Source organism: Artibeus jamaicensis, unplaced genomic scaffold (genome assembly GCF_021234435.1).
Source record: "Artibeus jamaicensis isolate MK-2021 breed Jamaican fruit bat unplaced genomic scaffold, CSHL_Jam_final scaffold_847, whole genome shotgun sequence".
NCBI lineage: Eukaryota > Metazoa > Chordata > Mammalia > Chiroptera > Phyllostomidae > Artibeus > Artibeus jamaicensis.
This window is the reverse complement of record NW_026522057.1, coordinates 16,010,455-16,030,048: the sequence shown is the minus strand read 5'-3', so window position 1 is coordinate 16,030,048 and position 19,594 is coordinate 16,010,455. Positions and strand designations below refer to the sequence as shown.

Below are 19,594 nucleotides of genomic sequence, written 5' to 3'. Positions count from 1 at the left end.
ATTAATAAACATCAGCCAAGGTAAATGTTAACAGGAAGCACCTCTGCAAATGTTGGCAGTCTCCTAGGTGGGGCGGGCAGCGGGCAGGCAGGGGGCAGGCAGGCCTCCCGCCTGTTTACTCAGTGCATTTGCGGTCCTAGGGGAACCTCCTTCCTGAGCCCCAGAGCAGGGGGCGGGCACAGCCCAGGCTTTCTGCTTCCTGGAAGCTCACGGTGCTGCAACCACTGTGGCCCCTTAGATATTCCTTAAACTCACTAAGCTTGTTTGTACCCCCAAGATCTTCCTCCTTGCTGTTCCATTGTCCTCTTCCCCTTGTTTGCTTCAGGTTTCTGTGCAAACACCACCCCCTCACACAGGCCTTTTCTGACCCCAATCTCAAATAGAGCCAAGGCCCCCATTGCTGCCCATCTTTAATTTAAAAAATTTTACATAACTCTGTTTTAATTTATTGAAAGGACTTATTAAAACCTGAAGGTGGACTATATAATATATGCATTTTATTTTATTTGTATCCAACTCCCCCTCTAGAATGAAGACAGTGACTTTTCTGTCCCATTTACTGCTGCGTCTTCTAGAACATTGCCTAGCACTTTTGCAGGCGCCCAGTGAAACTGCCGAATGAATACGTGAGGGTCCAATTGGACCGAGTTCCTGCACTCAACCAGCTCCCCTCACACAGTCCATGCAGGCAGCTGAAGGAAGTTTCTCCACCTCTGTCTGAGGCTGAGCGATGCAAGGAAGGCATGTGGGCTGCTCCGGCGGCAGTGAGGACAGGCCGGGTGAAGCAAGGCCACGTCCAAACCAAGACTGGAGTGCTGAGTAGGAATTCTGCAAGCGAGAGGAAGGAGGAGAGAGTTCCGGACAGAGAGGTGCACAGGCACAACAGTTTGATGGCAAGAGAGAGCTGGAAAGTTGGTAGAATGTACAGAAGTTTCATGTGTCTGGACCGGAGTGGGGAGCAGGGAGGGGGTGTAGGGGAGACTGGGGTTGGGGTGAGCAGTGGTCCATTTCTGTATGATCTGGAGCAGACATTAGGCCTGAAAGTGACGTAACCAGATTATTTTTCTCTATAAACATTCACAATCTTCAGGAATTTTGCCACGTGCTCATCTCTTGTCCCAGTGATATTAGTCACTTAATATTTCACATGTAACTGACTCGCTTTACTTAAGTACATTCATTTAAAAGGGACACTCTTGGTAATGCCATTCTAATTTGTGTCCTAAACACGAATCGATATAAAACTAAACCTAATGACAATGAAATAATGTCACATTCCATCACTTGCTTAGGGCTCCGATCCCAAAGTCTACATGCTCTTGTTTCAAAAGGGAGACTAACGAGTGTCATCGAGGTGTTAAAGACAGGTAGCACCAAAGGGGACTTTCTCCTTGACGTAAGGTTGTAAGATCGAAAGGGAGTATCTTTCTTGTTATATGATTTAGCATTACTTAAAGCCGTGTCTGGATTGCTTCTATGATTATTTCAGTAACTACACAGAATAATCTTATGCATGACTAGTGGTAAAATTCCCACACGTTTAGAAGTTCACTGCAGGTCTTTGGGGTGTTTGACTGAATGGGAGTGGGGTATAGAAGAGAAAATGGGGTGGGTGGCCAAGAAAACCAAACAAGCCAATCAATCAGAAGGTATCCATTCTCTCCCCTTATATTGTAAAGCCCGCCTACCCATCCAGCCACTTGCACGTCTGCCTGCCTGCCCAGGTGACCACCCGCCCGCTGGCTTGTCTGCCTGCACTCCCACAAATCCAATCACTCAGCCACTTCCTCACCTTCTTGCCCATCTAACTGAGTATCTTCTCACCTGCCATATATACAGAGTGGGCAAAAGTAGGTTACAGTTGTTTGTATGGAAATAATACAATGGTTAACAAATAATACAACAATAAACTGTTTCACGTACCAGTAACTGTAAACCTACGTTTGCCCACCCTGTGTGCACCCGTTCCCTTCATCCCACTACTATCCTGCACATTCCCGTCTGTTCCCTGGTCTACCTGTCTACCTCCTATCCATCCATTTTACCCATCCATCCATCTCACGCACCACAATCCACATTTAGTGTCTTGACTCTTAGCTTTCTTATTCTTTCTAAAACAGGAACCACGGCTATGACCTCTAAGTTCTGATTTCGAGGTTTATTCCCTCTACAAGCTTCAGTTCTCCCTGAGCTGCCTCTGGGGTTGTCCTGGAAGGAAATCTCTGAAAAATCACTCTATTCTCGCTGTCCCTGGCCCACGCCCTCATACGCTTCTCCCACCATGGGTCTCGTTTTCCCATAACCTTGCCAGGGCATAGTCCTAGATTGTCCAAGCTGAAAGGGACTGTGGAGACCACCAACTCCAAAGCTTTCAGGTTCTAGATGGGAAAGCTGAGGTCCAGAATGGGCGAGGTTGCGGGATGAGCCAGTCACAGTATTAGGAATGGTTTCTTTCACAGGCTAAGATCCTCCAGTCCCTACAAACTACTGGTGGATTTCTGAAGTGGCAGGGCTCGAAGCATCCTTAGACATCATCTCTTTGAGTGGGTCACTCAAGAGGACGGCCTCACAGGGGTCAGGGCTGTGAGTGATCTAGTCTCTGAGTCCTCAGATCCCCCTTCAACTAGAGGACAGGTCCATGGAAGATCGTTTTGAACAAAGGTTTTGCTGCTGAAGAGGAAGGTTTAAAACTTTTGTTCTCATCCAATGCCCTCATTGCAGGAACAAAGAAGCAGGTTCAGAGGAAAAGGTTTTGGCCCAAGGGCACATAGCCTGTAAGTGGCGGAGCAGGTTTACTAACCCAGCTTTCCTGGTCTTGTTTTTTCCCTTTGCTGAACATTTACTGGCTTTGGAGGGACCTGAGTCATGGCAGCCAGAGAAGAGGAAATACTGTTCCTATGTCCCTGGAAGTCCTACACCTACCTTAGGGAGGGCAAATGATTCTATCTGCTGCTTGTGGACTGAGCAAATACTACCTTAAAAAAAAATCAACTGTCCTCTGGGTTTCTTAGCTCTCTTCACTGGGCCCTGGCTGCCATGGAGACAAGCACAGGCGCCAATTGGACCCCAAGCCCTTCCTTTATGAGGGCTTCTTCTTCTTACCAGCTCTTTGCCCTAAAAAATTCTGCCTGCTCATGTTATGAGAACTGAACACTCTTTGTTCACTGTGACTGTGGTTTTGCCACTGAAATTGATAACCCCTCTTGGGAGAGCCAGGTGATGCTTCCCTCCCATGACGCAGTGCGAATTGCTCTCTGGCCCCTAGTGGGGGCTGGCAGTGTCAGAGCTCTGTGTACCGATGTGCTCCGGGAGCTGGGGCCAAGCTGCACTGCATCCAACCTTGTCCTGAGACCTTCCACCTGCACCTCCCACCACTCCCAGAGGTTTTCGGGCTGGTCAACATTTGCTGAAGCTTCATTCTTGTTTATTTGCAGGGCACCTTTATACCCTGCCCCTGGCCTTTTAACCTGGGTGAACTCATCTTTGCATAACACAATGTAGCTGTTTTAAGAGCAGGCTCTGGAGTTGGTCTGCCTGAGTTCAAATTGCAGCTCCCTGCTTACTGGCTGAGTGCTCTTGAGCAAATTGCTTAACCTTTCTAGGCCTCGGCTTCTTCATCTGTAAAATGGAGATATAAAATAATAGGAAGATCAGAGAAGACACTTGTGCCAGGATCTGGAAAAGAGGGGAAGAAGAAGAGAGGGAAGAGAATCCTGGGTAGAAGCCCTGTGCACAAAGGCCCTGCAGCAACAGGAAGCAGAACAACTACTGGGGAATGAGAGAGGGCCCAGGATATGGCAGCTTGACTTGCTCAGCATCTTTTTTAAAATTATATTTTATTGATTATGCTATTACAGTCATCCTGATTTTTCCCCCTTCCCTGCCCCCAGCATACCCCACTCACTGAGGCGATCCCTCCACCATTAAGTCCATGGGTCATTAGTACGAGCTCTTTGGCTATTCCATTTCCTGTATTGTACTTGACATCCTCATGGCTATTCTGTAACTACCTACTTATACTTCTCAATCCCCTCACCTCTTCACCCATTCCCCTACCCCCCCGCCAACCGACAACCATCAAAATGTTCTCCACACCCATGATTCTGTCTCTGTTCTTGTTTGCTTAGTTTGTTTTTTAGATTCAGTTGTTGATAGATTTGTAATTTTTTGCCATTTTATTATTCATAGTTTTGATCTTCTTTTTCTTTTTTAAAAAACATTTTATTTATTGATTTTTAGAAAGAGGGGAAGGGAAGGAGAAAGAGTTGTAGAGAAACATCAGTGTGTAATTGCCTCTCATGTGTCCCCTACTGGGGACCTGGCCTGCAACCCAGGCATGTGCCCTGACAGTGACCCTTTGCTTCACAGGCCTGTGCTCAATCCACTGAGCTACACTAGCCAGGGCTGATCTTCTTTTTTCTTAAATAAGTCCCTTTAACATTTCATATAATAATGGTTTGGTGATGATGAATGCCTAGTTTTTTCTTGGGAAGCTCTTTATCTGCCCTCCGATTCTAAATGGTAGAACTTGCTGGATAGAGGAGTCTTAGATATAGGTCCCTGCTTTTCATGACTTTGAATAATTCTTGCCAATCTCTTTTTGCCTGCAAAGTTTCTTTTGAGAAATCAGCTGAGAGTCTTATGGGAACTCCTTTGTAGGTAATTGTCTGCTTATCTCTGATGCTTTTAAGATTTTCTCTTTATATTTAACCTTTGGCATTTTAATTATGATGTGTCTTGGAGTCGCATCCACCTTGTTTGGGACTCTCTGTGCTTCCTGGACTTGCATGTCTATTTCCTTCATCAAATTAAGAAAGTTTTCTTTCATTATTTTTTCAAATAGGTTTCCAATTTCTCGCTCTTTCTCTTCTTCTTCTGGTACCGCTATGATGTGAATGTTGGACCTCTTGAAGTTGTCCCAGAGGCTGCTTATACTATCCTCCCTTTTTTTGGATTTTTTTCTTCCTGTTATTCTGATTGGTTGTTCTTTGCTTCCTTATGTTCCATATCATTGATTTGATTCTCAGCTTCATCCACTCTACTGTTGTTTCCCTATAAACTGTTCTTTATTTCAATTAATACATTCTTTGTTTCTGACTGGATCTTTTTTATGCTGTTGAGGTCCTCACTAAATTCCTTGAGCATCCTTATAATCAGTGTTTTGAACTCTGTATCTGGTAGATTGCTTATCTCCATTTTGTTTAGCTATTTTTCTGGAGTTTTGATCTGTTCTTTCATCTGGGCCATGTTTCTTTGCCTCCTTGTTTTGGCAGCCTCCCTGTGTTTGTTTCTATGTATTAGGTAGAGCTGCTTTGACTCCGTGCCTTGGTAGGGTGACCTAATGCAATAGGTGCGCTGTAGGGTCCAGTGGCAACAGAGTCCCCTGCCACCCAAGCTGGGTACTAGAGGTGTGATCTTCATGTGGGCTGAGTACACCCTCTTCTGTAGTTGAGCCTTGGTTGCTGTTCGCATATCGATGGTGGGGATTTACGCAGGCCAGTTCACTGAAAGAATTGGCTATGACCACTGACCACAAACTTCTGCCCTCTGTGGAGGATCAGCTGTGCAGGGGCAGGGTGGTGGTGCTCTGATACGGTCTGTAGCTGTCCACTGGGTACACTGGCCCTGGGGTTGCCAGTTGGTGTATGCCAATGTCAGCCCCCACCTGTGTTTTGCCTGGGGCCATCCTGCCTGAGCTATAAAGCAATATGAGAAGGCTGCTACATGTGCTGGGCTTGCAGATTCCCAGGTGAAGCCAAGCTGTAAATCTAGGCTGGCTGCTGCTAGTGCCAGTCCTAGGACTCACTGAAACCAGCTGTTGCTTGTTCGATACGATTTAGGAAGTTGTGAATCATAAGCCAAGACCAGCTATTCATATGGAAAAGCAGCTTGGTTGGGCCCATAAGTTGGGTGGGGCGGAGTCTCTGGGGATCTCCAAGGCAGGTCAAACAGTGTTAGCCAAGTTGATGGAGTCTCAGATATGGCACCAGCTTACCAGCTCTGTGGGTGGAGAGTTTAGAAATGGGACAATGGCCTCTGCTCACCTTGGTGCCAGACACTTCAGTTCCTCCCTGTACACCAGTGATGCCTTTCAAGCTGCTGCTCTGGTGCTGGAGCTCAGAGGGAGTGAGTCTGAGTAGGTGAGTCTGTGTGTGGGTTCTTTAAGAGGAACTGCTTGGGGCTCTAGCAGTTTCCTCCACCGACTCAATACCCAATGTTTTTTGTAGCCAGAAGTTACGGGGACTTATCTTTCAGGTGCAGGAACCCTGGGCTGGGAGTCCTGATATGGGGCTGAGACTCCATGCTCCCAAAATATCCCTCCCAAATTTTTATCCATGTGGGTGAGGGACCAGCCCATTCCACAACTGTGCCCCTCTTACCAGTCTGGATGGATGTGGTTTCTTTAATTCTGTAGTTGCCAGACTTTCATCAACTCAATTTCTGGTGGTTCTGAGTGATGGTTGCTCTGTATTTTAGTTGTAAGTTTGCTGTGGTTGTGCGAAGAGGTGAGCCATGTCTGTCTGCGCCGCCATCTTGACCAGAAGTTCCACTCAGCATCTTTCGTAGTGTGCTTTCCTGTACTGGAGACACACAGACGCCAGATTTCTAAAACCAAGTGACTTCAATCCTACTAATCAGAAGCAGCACAGACATTAACACTGTAAGGCAGAGGTCATGCTTCTCAGATTTTTCAGTCACAGGGATTTTTTTTTCAGCAGCGGTAGCAGCATGTTCAGTGTCTAGCCAGGGGTGTCCATCCTTTTGGCATCTCTGGGCCACACTGGAAGAAGAAGAGTTGCCTTGGGCCACATTAAGTGCATTGTGACATCTAATCACAAAACAATCTTATTAATGTTTTAAGTAAATTTATGATTTTGGGTTGGGTTGCATTCACAGCTATCTTGGGCTGCACGCAGCCCACGGGGCGCAGGTTGGACACCCCTGGTAGACCCTTGTTTTGTGACTGTGGAAGCACTTTGGGCACCCGTTCTGCTGGCAGGGATCAGGGCTGAGTATAGTCCTGGTGGTGGCAGTGTCTGGATTTCTCAGCTTCTCGATCGTGACCTGCAGGGTTACCCTGGGGGGCCGTTTCTAGAACCTCAGCCTAGAGCTAGCCTCTCCTGACCTCCCAACAGTGTAGTAAGGGCTATTTCTCTATATTAAATTCCTTCCTGTTTAAAAGAACTGGAGTGGTTTCTGGAATATGAAGCTGTGGTTGAGGCAAGAGCTGAAGGTAGTTTGGGATGTGTGTGTATTTGGGGGTGGGGTGCGTAATGATTGAAAGGGAGCAAAGTGGATGGGTCAGAGATGTTTAGGAGATCAAATCATAAGACTGGGTGAGGGCGGGGCGCACTGCTGGTAATCTGTGTGAGCACTATGTGGCTGTTTCCTTCTACTCTCTGTGCCCCCATTACTCAGTGGGCCTGGTAGCTCTACAGAGTCACACAGTGGAAGGGGTGAGGGCTAAGGTATCATATACATTGGGCGTTAACTCCAGATCCACCCCCTACCTGTTATGTTACCTTGGGCAAGTTACTGAATTCCTCTGGACTTCCGGTTTCCTCTTTAATCAAGTGGGGGCAATAAGAAGGATGATCATAGCAATTCCACTGGTTTACTGAACAGTGCTTGGCACATAATAGGCACTCAATAAGTATTTGTTGAATGAATGAATTCAAGAGGCTGGAACTGATGGGGTACAAGGAAGAAGCTACCTTATTTCTCTTATCTGCCAGCAAGTGTAGTCTGTCAAGGGCAGGTTATGCTCCTTGTATGGGGCTGGGAGCAGGAGTGAGTCTCCCCAAATGTGACACCCAGGTATGCAGATTATTTTTGAGCTGAAAACAAGTAAAGCCCAATATACTCAGGAAGAGCTTTTAATTATTTATTTTTTACCAGCCTTGTTCCTGTCTAACAAGATTCAGATAGAAAAACCTGCTCCGGGAAGGGAATCGTGACCACCTTAGGATATGTGAATTGAGTGCGGCAGACAGGGAGGATCTGAGCAAAGATCCGTTCACTAGATTCCCCATTGTCCCATTGTCTCTGAACGGTCCTGCAAGAATTTGTTTACCAAATGTTTCCTCTTTCTCATTACCTATGAATTGCCTACTTCCCCCTCCTGTCCAAAATGACACATATACCTCATTTTGCCTCACTGTCTTTGGAATTTTCACACGTATGTGAATTTCCCATGTGAATACTAAAATTTGATTTTCTCCTGTTAATCTGCTGTATGTTGTATGAATTATTTAACCAGTCAGAAGAACTAATGAGGTAAGGGAAAAATTTCCCTGGCTCAGTCCTTGACTCCTAATGATAATTCAAGCAGATCCATGGCTTTCTGGTTCCTTTCAGTCAAAAATAACAGTTTCATTTTGATAATTAAAACTCATTTTCAGTAACTAGGAAGTCCACTCCTACCCAGTGAAATCTAAATTTTGGTTTCACATCCAGTTCAAAGCAAAAACAAATCCCTCCTTCCATGGGTACCTGCTATGTGCCCGCCCCTGTGTGGGACAGTGGAGTTGCCAGATAAAATACAGAAAGCCCCATTAAACTGGAATTCCAGAGGAATAATGAGTAACCTGTTACTATATGTGTGTCCCTAATGTTGCAGGGAGCATACTCAAGTGTAAAAATTATTAGTTGCTTATCTGAAATGCAAACGTGCCTGGACTTCCTATATTTTTATTTTCTAAACCACAGTACTGAAACACGTGGGCCCCTTGTCCTGTGGGGATATAAGCATTCTCTACCTCTGCCAAAGGCATTTGACGCTAGGTGAGCAGACCAGTCCAGGAATACCTTTCCCCCTATTTTCCCTTTAGCACAGAGGACATTATCTATAATGTTGACCATCCATCCACAGGTGAGATTTGAGCAACGTTTGGCCCCGAGGGCCTCGTTTTCCACCTTTGACCTCTGGAAGCGTGCTCCTTTTCAAATGGTCAGGAACGCTCGTTTGCCTGTGAGAGGGCTGAAGGCACGTCACCTGGCACCTTATGTGACAGCTGATTGGGCGCAGGAGCTTCTGAGAACAGGAGTCAGTGGTGATTTCCCGGAAGGGGGTGCAGCCTCACTGAGGAGTGCGAGGCCTCAAACTGAGGACCCTGGGCCCGGCTACAGGCTGAGCAGGTTGTTCCCTACACTCCTCAGAGCAAGAGCTGGAGAGAAAGCACCCAGAGAAGATCCTGGAAGATGCCATTGTGTACCTGGTGGAGAATGGGGGGCACAGTGAGAACAGGGGCGGAAGGAGCTAATGAGTGTGGATTTGGGGCAAGGCCCTTGTCCTCTCTGACCACAGTGCCCTGCTGTAACTTGGGCCATTGGAGCAGAGGGTCTGTGTGAGGCAGCCCGCCAGACCTCCCTGTCTCAGTCCCCTGTAACTCACCCTGGCAGACTGGCCTTTCCGCTGGGTCCTGCAGGGTCTCTCTCCTACAGCTTCTGCTGTGCTTCTGTGTCTGCCACCCTCCCCCACCAAGGACACCCAGCGCCTGGCATGGAGTGGGCTGGATTGCCTGTCTCACGCCTGTCCTCAGGCCTGACCGGGTTTTTGCCCGGAAGACCAGGATACAGGGGAAGGCAGGGAAGAGCAGGGACCCACACTCCCGTTCTTAGTTTCCCCTCACCTTGATCTTTGTAGATAATCTCAGAGCCTTTGGGGGGTTCCAAAGTATAAATCTGGCCCTGAATGGTGTGGCTCAGTTGGTTGCATATCATCCTGCAAAGTGAAATGTTGCCAGCTAGATTCCTGGTTGGGATTCGTGCCTGGGTTGTGGGCCAGTCCCTGCTTGAGGGCATGAGAGAGGCAACAGATCACTATTCTCTCAAACATTGATGTTTCTCTCCCTCTCTTCTCCCTCCCTTCCTCTCTCTCTAAAAATAAATTTTAAAAATCTCAAAAAAATAAAGTATAAATCTGGATACTCCTGGCTTTCCCCATTGGCAGTTTAGGGTTCAAGATTCTTGGTTCCCCTAAGTTACAACCCATTGACTTGCTTTTCTGCCTTTCAGATTTTAATAACGCTATTTCCTCAACTGTGCTAATTGTCCTGGTAATTTTATGTCTTTAGAAAAATTACTTTTGCCTTCCTGTTAGTGGAGCATCAAGAGAGAGCGGAGCTTTGTGTGTGTGCTCACTCTGTCTTTTTTAGCCAGAATTCATTGCCAGTCTAATTTAATCTTCAGAGCAATACCAAGGGGGAAGCATTATCATCCTCATTTCCCAAGTGAGCAAACTGAGCTTAGAGGGGATGTCTGCAGAGCTAAGGGGTGGTCGGCAGAGCCTGGAACCACCGTGGCCCTGTGTCTTCAGCACTTCCCGCCTTACGCAGCTCTCCTGGCAACGCTCAGAGTAAGCCGTGCCCCCCTCCCCTCCACAGAGGTTGGTGTCTTATGTGACAAAACCCCACAGGGCCAGAAGGACACCTTGGGGGTGGTCGTGTCTTTCTCTAACTGACTATGTCCTCTGACCATGCTTTCTGGAGAACCCAAGGAATTACGAGAGTGATAAACTATTGTCATAAGCAATGACAATCAGAAGTGACCTTCATGCCCAACAATAGTGGATTGGGTAAATGAAGTTTGGTACCTCCATTTTAAAAATGCATTTGGCTGTCAGAATGATGGAAGAGAAGAATATTTAGTGTTGTGGGGAAATGCTCCTGACGTACTGGCAAATTAAAGAAACGCATTGCCTACGTGGTAGGTGTGGAATAATCCCATTTTAACAACAACAAATTAATCACAAATTAATAAGAAAATGATTACTATTTGTGTAGGTCCCAAGTCAACATCCCAAGTCAAAAGGAATTCTGTTTTCCCCAGGGTATGAGATCAAGTTCTAATGCCTTAGTCCCCCCACCCCCACCCCTACCCCCCACCCCTCAGGATCTTGAAGCCCACAGGACATGTCCTGTGGAGAAGAAAGTGCTGCTCCCCACTGCCCTGCCCCCACCCCAACTTGCTGCTGACATCTAGTGGATAGTAGTCAAGGATGCTACTAAACATCTTACAATGCACAGAACAGCCCCCCACCCTCACCCCACACACACAAACACAACAAAGAATTGTCCACCCCAAAGGTCAACTTGATTTCTTCATCTGTTGAATGGGATCAATTGTAATACACTCCTCATAAAGATGGCGTGGGAACTAAGTGAGATAACTGACTATACGGAGCCTGAAGTAAATATTACATTCACCCTCCGAGTGAGCGGGGGCTGGGTGAGACTCATTATTGGGATCTGCCCCAAACCTAAGTCCTCAGTCTGCTGGAATACTGTGGGTATTAAGAAGACTTTAAATAGTCCTACTTTCCTCTTTACTTTCAACCTGGGCCTCTTGAAAGGCTCCCCACTTTTTTGAGAAAGTGGAGGTGAGTGAATTAGCTAAAGGGAGGGAAATGACAGCCAGTTTTAATGCAGGAAGGAACGGCTCCCACCCCCCACTGCGGACTAAATGAGGAGAAACGGATCTGAAGTCTAGCCACTGCCTGTTTTATGAAACATGGGATTTCTTTTTCCAAAGATCCTTCGCACAAAGATAAAGATTGATTTATTCAGGAGGCCTTAGAACAGCGTGTTTCAAAATGCGGGTCACTCGCTATTACGGCTGCACTGTCCAGCCCAGGTGCCACTAGCCACCCGGGGCTGCTGGCACAATGAAGTGTGGCTCGTCTGAATTAAGATGTCTTGTAAAGGTAAAATACACACTAGATCGGGAGTACCCAACCTGTTAGGAACCGGGCCACATAGTAGGAGGTGAGCTTGAATGGCATGCACTTGAATCATCCCAAAACCATGCTCCCCACCCCGGTCCATGGAAAAAATTGTCTTCCACAAAACCAGTCCCTGGTGCAGAAAACATTGGGGATGGCTGCACTAGATCATGAAGAGTTAATGTGTTAAAAAAAATGTAACCTATCTCATCACTGGCTTTTAAAATAATAATTAAAATGATAATTATTGGATTAAATAAAATATACTATTCAAGTTTACTTCACCTTAAAAAAACTTCTAAGTTAAAAACTTTTTGAAAGCCTCGTGGTTTGAGTGGCTTGACACAACACATTAATTTCTCATTTAAGCTCCAAGGTTCTTCCCTGCACAGTTGCACAGGGACCCTGGCTGATGTGGCAGCTGCCACCTCAGTCCCTGTCAGCTACCTTGCTAGAAAGGAAGCCAGCACTCTGGAGGATATGGCACTGGCAACTAAATGCTCCGGACTAGAAATGACATCTGTCATTTCTGCGAGCAGCTCATTGGCCAGAATTAGCACGTGGCTCTACTGACCACGAGGAGGTGGAGACACCCTGCCATGTGCCCCAGAGGCAGACATATTTGCCAAACAGTGCAAACGACTAGCTCAGTGTCTATCAGCTTTTTTTTTTGCATTTGAAAAACACATAGGATATTAGAAAAAAATAGAATGGAATCAAATAGTATGTATCCGAGGCATCATGAAATTATTTTAAATTATGATTGAGGCTCAATAAATACTTGTGAAATGATGAAAATTATTTTTCTGCAGGGGTCACAGCCACAACGAACACGTCTTTTTTGCTTTAACATTAACCAAGTGCCCGCTCGCTGGTTACCTCATGTAGGGTGTTAGGGGCCCCCTTTATGGATGGAGAAACTGGCTCCAACAGATCAGTGAAGTACCCAGGCCACCCAATCACATGGAGAGCTGGGACTTGGGACAAGTAGGATAACCGGGGGACCTCCCTCCTCAAACCCCAATGTTTCTTCTCTTTCATTGTCAACTTTGAATCTTCAATTTGCTGTTTTTTTGCTTCTTTTAATATTACTAGCATCTGACAAATACTGAGTTTAATGCTATTATTATTGCTTTTTTTTTTATAGCCAAGGAAACAGAGGCTCAAGCAGATGCGAGGGCTTGCCTAGGGTTACATAGCCACCAAGAGGCAGGAGCTGGATTCACATGCAGGTCTATGAGAGTCAAGGCTTTGGCCACAATGCTCTTTTGTCCCTCTGGCTTATCAATCTGTTTCTAGAAAACACTTGAATGGCATAATAAATAAGGTTGGAGGGAATTTCCCATGATCGTTTGGTCCATGTGGTCTTCACCCAACAACACCTAGCTGATGCCTCGGGTCCCTCTCACCATCCTAATCCCAGAGGGGCAGAGACTCTGAGACCCCACATAGAGAAGCTGGAGCCTCAATCATCCATAGACATTAAAAAACAAACACCCAAACCACCAAAAACTCCTTGATATTAGCAAGTAGAACAAGATGGCTAAATTTTGTCAGGGTTACATTTTGGATACAATTTTATTTCTTGCTTGAGGGAGGATTGATGTGAGATTTTGGAAATGTGCTTTTATGAGATTCAAACATATTTATTCTACATGCCCTTTAAAAAGTACCAGCACCATAAATAATAATAACTAACATTTAGTTCCTGCTATATGCCAGGCACTCTGCTAGAACATTAACATGGTTTATTTCATTCAATTCTCACATCAGCTAGGTACCTGTAACCCAGGACTGCGGGAGTGAGAAGAACCTTGACCCCTTACCTTAGCATGCTTGTAGAAGCGGCCTCGGCTGGGATTTTCAGGTGCTGAGATTCAGTGGCACCTCTACTGCAAGTTACTGATTTGTATACTTTGATCCTGAGATTCCACATCTGCAACATTCTCCCATTCAGCTGGATCAGGGGTCCCCAACCCCAGGGCCATGGACCCTAATGGTTTGTGGCCAGTTAGGAACAGGGCACATAGCAGGAGGTGAGCAGTGGGTACAAACAAAGCTTATGGGCTGAGCTCTGCCTCCTGCTGCCCTCCCCCCTCCCCCATGCCCTCCCCCTCCCCCACTCCCCTCCCTACCCCCACCCCCAGTCCATGGAGAAATCATCTTTCAGGAAACCTGTCTGTCCCTGTGCCAAAAAGACTGAGGACCACTGAGCTGGATGATCTAGATACTCTTGGAGAGGGGGGGCTTACCCGAGCCTGACTTCATAAACAGCACTATTATTATTGTTGTTGAGACAGGGACCATGTCTTCTGAGATGGAAATCAGTGTGTAAACTATGTCCAATCTGCCACCCACAGGTCGCTCTCGCCCATGACGGCTACGAATGCGGCTCAACACAAAATGATAAATTTACTTAAGACCTTTTTTTTTGGCTCATCTGTTTTGTTAGTGTCTGTGTATTTAGTGTGTGGCTCAAGGCAACTCTTTCCAGCGTGGCCGAGAGACGCCAAAAGGTTGGGCACCCCTGGTACAACCTGACTAATGCAAGTACTCACAGGGACCATGGAGAGAGTATCTGAAATTGGAGCTTCCCTGGAAACTGAGCTACAAAGTTTCAGTTTGGGTTGCTCCCTAGGAGGAAATGAGGCAGCACTGATTCTTTTTGTCTTTGATAATATGGGTAGCAATTTTTTCCACTGCTCACTACGTACCAGACTCTGTGCTAAGACATTTACCTTTAGTCCCATAACACCCTATGTGGTGGGCACTGTGATTATCCCCATTTTGCAGATGAGGAAACTGGAGCTTCAAGAGGTGAGCGACTTGCCCAAGGCCTCACTGATGGTAGGACAGTCAGTCAAGACTCCAAACTGGTACTCTGAGCCGAGGGCCCTTGTTCTAATGACTCTACTTTCCTTTCTTCAGCATAATTTAATCCTTATGTTATCTTTATGAGTGTGTGACTATTGATCCCATTTGGCAGATGAAGAAATCGAGGCTCCGAGAGTTCAGACAAGTTGCCCAAGATCAACAGCCAACTTGTGGCAAAGCCAGGATGCAAACTCTGGCCTCTGTGACTTCGAAGCCCTTGGCTTCCCGCTGGGGTTGCGCATCCTCCGCACCGCTGACATTCGGGACTGGGCAGTTCTTTGTGTTATGGGGGCGGGCTGTTGTGTGCACCATGAGATGTTTAATGGCATTTTGACCACTATCTACTAGATGGCAGCAGCACTTGTCCCCAGCTGTGACGAGCAAAATTATCTCCAGACATTGCCAAATGTTCCCTGGGAGCAAAGTTGCTGCTGGTTGAGAATTCTTGTTCCTGGCTGACTGGGCCACCTCTGATGCAAGGCTGAGGACTCAGGGGAGAATTGAAAGGAAACTTTTATGATCTTTTAAGAGTCTGAGGGCAGGTGCTCTGGGCTCTGTAATCCTGATATCGGTCCAGCTGTACAGAGAGGTATTGACTGCAGCCTGCCGGAATGAGCCTAGGACTGCCGCAGGGCCTTTTATCTGGGGACTGACCTGGCGAGCTCTCACCTGGCAGGCCCCCGTTCATCAGCATCTCTCCTGCCGTGGGTTGAATTTATCTGGAGGCCATTAAGGAAGCTGCCTGATAATTATCTCTTGGCTCACTTGGCTTCATTTCTAGTCTTCTATTCTAAATGGGACTAATGACCATTTAAGATTCAGATTCCATACCAACTGGCCAGCACCTCCTCAGGCAGACAGGAAGCCCACAGAGTTCACTGCTCCATTTCCAACAAATGCCACTGCCCCCAGGCAAGTTAGAGACCAGGGAGTCATTGCAGATGTCTCCCTCTAACAACATCCAATTTTTAAGTCATCACCACGTCCTATCAATTTTGGATTCTAAATATGATTCAAATTCTGTGATCTGTCCACCTTCACTTCTCCAGTCCAAGATACCACATACTTGCAACAGCCTCTGGAAGGTACCCATTCACTTCTGACTTCTCTTTTGTTTCACACTGTAGCCAGAGTAGCCTTTTTAAAGTGTTAATATGAATCCATCCACCCACCGACCCCTACACACACATTCCTACTCCTGCCCTAAATCATTCAGTGACATTTCCTCTTTCCTGTCATTCTCTCTACTGCAGATGTTCTGGCTTGTCTGTTCTCGAAAGCACCATGGTCCTTCCCTACCCCCCACCCTAGGACCTTTGCGTATGAGCTCCCCTCAACCTCAGTGTTCTATCTCTCTTAACTCAGGTAACTCCACTCATCCTTAGGGGAGTCCTCTCTGACCACTTCTCACCCAGTCCAAGTCTGGGTCCAGATCTGATGTTACGTGTTATTATAGCAGCATTTCTTTCTCTTTTCTCAGCTTGCAAATTTATTTGGAGGTTGCTTATTTGTTTTAACTCCTCTTCCCCGTGAAACTTAAAGCTTTGCAATGGAAATCAAGTGTCTATTTTTGCTCACCATTGTCTCCTTAAAGTCTAGTGTGTTGCCTGGAACATAGCTTTATACATACTTGTTGAATGACTGAATGAGCTCATACAGTCCAACAAGCCTGTGGTGATTTTGCCTGAGGCGAATGTGCTCTTTCCCTGCCTTGACCTTCTGCAGCACCTGCTCTCATGGTGTTAAAAGATGCAGAGCAATAGACTCAGAAAGACAGAAGGGGCTCTGGAGAATGACCAACTGGGTTCATAATCCCCCCTCTGCCACTTCTCCTCTACGTGACATCAGGCAAGTTCCTTAACATCTTTGTGTTTTAGTTTCCTCTTCTTTAAAATGTCAGCAATAATAGTACCTGCCTCATGGGGTGGTTGTAAGGATCAGATAAATAATATTCTATACCATGCTTTTATAAGGACTTCACACATAGTGAGTCTCCCACTAACCTTAGTTATTATTAATATTATTAACAGAAAAGGCGTAGATTCTGGGGTTAGATGAATCTGGTTTTCTCTCATATTTATAAGTTATTCCCTGTGTGTCCTTCAACAGGTCATGTCATGCTCAGGAAGCTCAGTTCCTCCGTCTGTTACATTGGGATCTCAAGGCCTACTTCGGAGAGGACCATTGTGAGGGTCAGATGGGATGCGAGTGGAGGACTTAGGCTAGGGCCCAGTGCCTGGGATTTCCTTCCTGATGGGCTGAATCGGTCCCTGTTGCCTTTTAGACAAGCAATTCCCTGAACACAGGCTTCATGTCTGTCTGCCTTATTTAGGGCTATTATGCCAGCCCCTCTGTAAATGGCACATAATAGGTGTTCAATAAAGAGTTCTTTACTAAATAAATGAATGAATCAACAATGACAGGGACCATGCCTTGCTCATCATTGTGTCCTCCTGAGACTAGTGTGATACTTAGCATCTAATGTCCATAAATGTTTGTTGACAGAATAAATCAATGTTTAAAATAGCTTTCATTTCTGTGCCCAATCCCTTTTTAGTTTCTGAATTAAACTGAGAAAGGTACTTGTTAACTGACTCTTAATCTCTCTGAGCCTTAGTATTCTTATCTGTAAAATGAAGTTATTAATAGTACCTACCTCATAAGATTGTCCTGAAAAATAAATGAAGTGATATGCTTGATACACAGAAAATGTCAGTTCACTATTATTACCCTTCCTGAGCCTCAGTTTCCTCACTTGTGCAATGGGCATCCATTCATTCATTCATGACTCACCAAATATTGTGCCCACATGCAAGGCACTGTAGTTAAGAGCTAGGGTAGTTCCTTAACATCTTTGTGTTTTAGTTTCCTCTTCTTTAAAGAAGAGGAGAATGAGCCATGGTCCCTGCCATGAAGTACTCGGTGTCTGCTGTGGGACACACGTTGATGATAGAAATCCAGTGAGAAAAGAGCTGAGTGGTCTGTGGGGTCCAGGAGTGCGGGAGTGGGACGGGCACCTCCAGAGTTGCAGTGAGCTTGCTGGGGAGCTTGTAAAGCTTGGGTACCACCAACTCAGGGTTAAGTACCCGATGATATTGGCTGGAAATGGAGTTGTGTCCTCTGGGCTCTGGTTTTTGTAGCCTGAGTCTGTGGAAGGCATATTAGTCTTGCTGCTGCCCTGCTTTTATCCTGGTCACCAGCATACCACTGACTGGTCCAGGTGTCACCAGCACTGTGAGCATCCAGTTCAAACAGACAAGTTCTTCCGAGGCTCAACCTTGCCTTCCTCCCTTCCTCCTGGGTCCTACCTTCTCGAGGGACTGAACAGTGACTCCCCGACTCTTTCTATTTGGAGCAATGTGAGGTGCCTCCAGAGAATGCTGGGTTCCTGCCTGGTGCTCCAGACACAGGCCTGCCACTTTCGAAGGTCAGATTCAGTGAGAAGCTGCTTAGGCAGTGGGGATCAGGAGAGGCCAGGCCAGGTGTCTGGGCTCCCGTATCCAAGTAGATCACATCCTTGTCTCTGATGTGTCCAGGAAACTGGCTCCTGCCAATCAAACTCATCAGAGACTGAAACATCTGAATTAGAACTTCTGGGGTTGGGAGGGGTTATTCAACCCAATGGCCAAATTATTTGCACCTGTTACCCAGACTAGCTTTTCATTTTCAACTGAAAGAGATTTATATGTCAAGGGTATTTAAATATCAGGGGACGGTCTGCTGTCAGTGGCCTGGCCAGAGGTATATATCTGAATCCCAAAAGCCCATGGGTAGCGGACCTCAGAGAAGAAGCAAGATTTACGAGGTGAGAGCCGCCTGGGCCGATTCTTCTGTCAGGAAAGTCCTCCCTGCAGTATTTTCTGTCTTGTCAACGCTGCATTTCATTTTAAATTGCAGCTGAAAGCAGATATTTTCCCTCTTGCCTATTACACCTCTTAATTTGTTTCTCCCTCTGCTGTTATTTGTCTCTATAAAAGTGTTTTGCATGAAAGACCCACACAGCACAATGTTGCTTTGCCCTGCGTTTTCCTTCCTAACAGGAAGGAAAGACACAGAGAGACTTAAGTGCAAGGAGGAAAGAATGAGGGCCTGGAGGTCGAGACACACGACTCTGGGCAGTGTGTACATGTGCATGTTTTGGGGCCTGTCTGTTGTGCATCTGTGGATATGTGAGTGCACATGCCAATATTTGAGCTGATGTGTATGTCTATGCATGCTTTGGTATAATCACTTAGTGTCCACACCTAAATTAAGTGTATGCTTGTGTGCAAGTACACACCCACACACAATCTGTGAGTGCATATATATCTATGCAGAGGAACACACAAGTGCGCATAAACACATGCAGGCACCTAGGAACCCATGCCACATGTGTGCGATCTTGAGTGCACAGAGCCAGGGTCCTCTCCTTTCCTGCCCTCCTACCTTTGCAGTTAGCATGTCTCCGTGCCTGACCCAGGGGTCCTGGTCCGGTTTTGGGCTGAGGGAAAAGGAAAGCAGAGCAGTGGTCTGCGGGGGTCCACTCAAAACACTGCCTTAACCAGACCCAACCCCAGCCACAGCTCCCTGGCTTGGCTCCAGCCACCCCTTCCTCACAGCCTGCCACAACACACCACCGTGGCTCCTGCAGAAGCTCTGGAGACCCCTGAGCAGGCCCCCAGCGCCTTGCCAATCCTGGACTGACACTGAGGGGTAAGACAGGTTACCTAATGATGACCAGAGCCCTCCAGTTTAGCCAGGTCTGCCGCCCCCGAGGGGCCAACGAGAGAGATGAACAACCGGAGTGGCGCGGCGGGGGCGGAAGGGGGGTTTCAGTCGCTTCCAGTCCAGCGAACCTGGATACTAACCAATGGGTTACTGCGGCCCAACAAGGATCCCTCCAAGACAGCCAATGACCTCGCTCCGCTCCCCACCCCGCCCTCGCCAACCCCCCCGCGCAGCTGGACCATTGGTGCTGATGGGATGGGGGGAGCGTGCACTGTGCTGGCTATTTGAAGA

The 19,594-nt window shown here is 46.8% G+C and overlaps 1 long non-coding RNA gene across 1 annotated transcript; it reads right to left on the bottom strand.

Moving 5' to 3' along the window:
* Positions 1-3,283: 3,283 nt before the first annotated feature.
* On the bottom strand, positions 3,284-19,387 carry LOC128626670 (uncharacterized). Its single transcript, XR_008390701.1, has 4 exons — positions 19,303-19,387; positions 19,022-19,076; positions 6,381-6,581; positions 3,284-3,675 (listed from the first exon to the last, which is right to left on the bottom strand). It is a non-coding gene; the product is annotated as an uncharacterized LOC128626670 (long non-coding RNA).
* Between the last annotated feature and the right edge of the window lie 207 nt (positions 19,388-19,594).